General features: G+C 39.1%; 1 pseudogene; it reads right to left on the reverse strand.

The window, feature by feature from the left end:
• Window positions 1-349: 349 nt before the first annotated feature.
• On the reverse strand, window positions 350-439 carry LOC148352661 (U2 spliceosomal RNA; annotated as a pseudogene).
• Between the last annotated feature and the right edge of the window lie 3,077 nt (window positions 440-3,516).

Raw genomic sequence — 3,516 nt, forward strand, 5'->3', positions numbered from 1 at the left:
ATACAAACGACGGAGCAACGCAACAGCTAGTAGCAACTCTCTCCAGCCACCCTTGCCGAGCCTGGCTAGGCCCCCTTACCCTTGAAGGGGGGATTTTTTTAAGGTTTATTGTTCTAGATTCTTTATCAATTATCCATTATCCGTTATCGGTCAAATCATAATACGCTACAAAGCCAAGGGAGGAATGGATTTTTAAGGGTTATTGTTCTATCTTCGTTATTCATTATCCATTATCCGTTATCGGTCAGTTCATAATACGCTAAAAAGCCCAGGAGCCGGGACACTTACTCTCAGCCAAGAGGCCAAGCCAAGGTCCTAGCCCTAAAGCCTTGCTGCGATCATTGCGAATGCACCGTTCCCGGAGGTACTGCAATACCGGGCCGATGCGTGGAGTGGACAGAGCAAGCTCTTATTCCATCTCCGGATTGCAAAAATCAATGATGGCCGAAATGCATGACCTGGAGCTACAACACGTGGAAAACCACTACATTCGTGACTCGTGTATTTTAATCATCACAAAGAGCTGGCTGAAGTCGCGGTTACCCGATGCTAGCCTGCAGCTAGCTCGCTCCACTTTTAATTGCTTTCTTAGTCTGGAAGAAGAAGCCCTTCAATTTTGTTGCACTATTCTATAATGACAATAAATACATTTTTTTTCAACTGCTAATCTGTGTTTTGTGTTTATTTATAGATATACAGTTGTTATTTGTCAAAGTCATATACGCTCAGTTAGTAAGGACGTCATCTCGGGGTAAGTTTGACCCTTGTACCTATTAGGTACTTACATCAATTGAGGAATCAAAAAGTAAATAACGGTTACCAGACAGCAACCCTAACAAAGCTCCCCAGAAGAGGGTACTGTTTTGTGAAAGTTAAAACATGTCACTATGATTAAATACGTTTGCTACAAACTGTCAATTGTAGACCATTTCTGGCCTTGTAACAGACTTGTAGCATTGACTTGTTTGTAGTGCTAACGTTTGCTTAGCATCATCTATTCATATGACACATTTCTGTTGGTACAAAACTACAAACTGTCATTTTGATCATGTCTGGACTTGTGAGGGACTTGTAAGATCGACTTGTTTTGTAGTTCTAAGGTTTGCTTAGCATTATCTATTCATATGACACATTTCTATTGGTACAAAACTACAAAATGTCATTTTGACCATTGCTGGCCTTGTGAGAGACTTGCAATGGTGACCTGTTTGTAGTGCTAATGTGTGCTTAGCATTTTCTATTCATATGGCACATTTATATTCGTGCAAAACCTCAGTCATTTTTGACCATTTCTGGCCTTGGGTAAAACTTTCAACGTTCACAATGGAATGATAAGGATCACGCCATGGAGGAGGGCCTCTCCACGAAGGACGCAGCAGACGGCGGCATAATCGAGACAGGCATATCGTAGGGGACCTTCCTAAGTGACCCTGGCAGTTCTGTCATTCCTGCAGGATTGTGTCATGTAAGATGTTTCTGGGTCGTCTCGGGGCCCGGCGGCCCTTTTTTGGGAATGTCATGTTTTAACAACTCCTGCCGCCTTTCTTATTCCCGCTTCTGAGGGACTGTCTGGAAGTTATGGAATGTGTGTAAGGCAGTCGGCCAGATGCTTGTATTAGGAAATAAACCGTTCGTCCGGTCTGATCGGGTCCATACGTAATCCACACGCAAAGAAGGAGTGTAGTTCATTTTGAGCATTAATAACATATTCAATGGAGAATGGATAATGCTTTTATATATAACACCCTCTGTAATATTGCAAACCTGAGGAGAACCACTGAGACACGGTACAGTTAATGGAGCATGAGTGTTTACATCTGTGGGTTTATCCTGCGGTCTAAAGGAGGATGTGGAGGAGTGATGAAACACAACAACATAAAAAGAGCAGAACTGTTTCATGAAGATGGGAGGATAAATATAAACAGCTTAGGAAAACCTATTTGAAGAACTTAATAAAAAAGAAAAGAGGATATGAAAGAATAATGTGCATTCAGGTATATAAGTTAGAGAAATTATTACTAATAAGAAAAGAAAATTCAAAGTACCGGTATATCTGTTTGTGTGTGTGTTTGTATGTGTGTGTGTTTATTTGTTTGTTTGGTTGTTGGTTGGTTGGTTGGTTGGTTGGTTGGTTGGTTGGTTGGTTGGTTGGTTGGTTGGTTGGTTGGTTGGTTGGTTGGTTGGTTGGTTGGTTGGTTGGTTGGTAGGTTGGTTGCTTGGTTGGTTGATTGGTTGGTTGCTTGGTTGCTTGGTTGGTTGCTTGGTTGTGGCTTTTGATTTAGGCACAACAACAAAAGTACACCAAAAGATTTAGGCACAACAACAAAAGAACACCAACCACTAATTATTAAAAGGAAACAACTAAATATTTCCACAAAAAACTGCTGTACCATACAATAATATAACACATATGTCACGCCACCAGCTGTGGCTCATTGACAGATTGGCTTGCCGTCCATTTAAGCTCAGTGCACTCGCTTAGCCTTGGTCAGTCCGTCCACGAACCTCTGCCACGCAAGACGTGGGTTCTGACTCAGTCCTGTTTCTATTTCTGTATTTCCTGTCCGGTATTGTTTCCGTTTATTTTGTCCTGTTTAATATCAGTTTCCAGTTTTGTTCCCGTCCGTTTTTGTCCTGCTTCTTATTCTCTCCAGGTTTCATTTTCTTCCAGTTTGTCCTGTTTAATTTCGATATCCTGTTTCTATATCAATCCGATATCTGCTCGGGCAATTGGTGTCGATCTCGTCGGTCTCTGACTTCCTGTCTTTTCATGCCAGACCACTGCCTAACGTGCATGACTCCCAATTTCCCATAAAAGAAAAGCTTGTGTGAGAACATCACGCATTTGGGTCCTTATCCTGTTCTGGTTCTTGACACATAAACATGTACTCCAAGTGAATAAGCTGAAGCTGAATTACAATTTTGTCACTGGAAAAAAAGCTGTGTGAAAAATGTGTAATGTTTTCTATTTCTGAGGGTTTTTATTGGTGCAGTTATTTTAAATAGTTTAAGTAATTTAAAATACTGTATTTGCATGTTTCTGCTTTTTTTTTTTTTTTTTTTTTTTTTTGCTATACATACACTGTAAACATTCCATTTATGTAGAAAAAAATATGAAATAACAAAAAGAAATGCATATTTTTTACAGGACAGCAGCAATAGCATTATTTTGTACGTATACCAATAATTCATAGTGTAAATATTGTGTATAATAATAGAATGAATGCAAAATAATTTTCCATCTGCCAAATTAATATTCTTTGCTCAATATGATTAGTATATTCATCATTTTACCTAAAAAAGAGACAAAAATATTACCAAAATAAATTTGGGCAAAATCATAAAAATAAACGTAAAAATTGCCTCATTCAATACCAGCCGTTTCTCTCAAATGGGAAGAACCAGTGCCAGCCGTTTTTTGCCATTTCAACTTATTTCTGAACACAACAATAGAAAGCACAAACACCATCTTTCATTTGAAAAAAAAAAACGTTTCTAATATTTACCATTGTGTAG

The sequence above is a fragment of the Urocampus carinirostris genome, chromosome 14, assembly GCF_059441175.1.
Source record: "Urocampus carinirostris isolate Australia breed hairy pipefish chromosome 14, RoL_Ucar_1.0, whole genome shotgun sequence".
Taxonomy (NCBI): Eukaryota; Metazoa; Chordata; class Actinopteri; order Syngnathiformes; family Syngnathidae; genus Urocampus; species Urocampus carinirostris.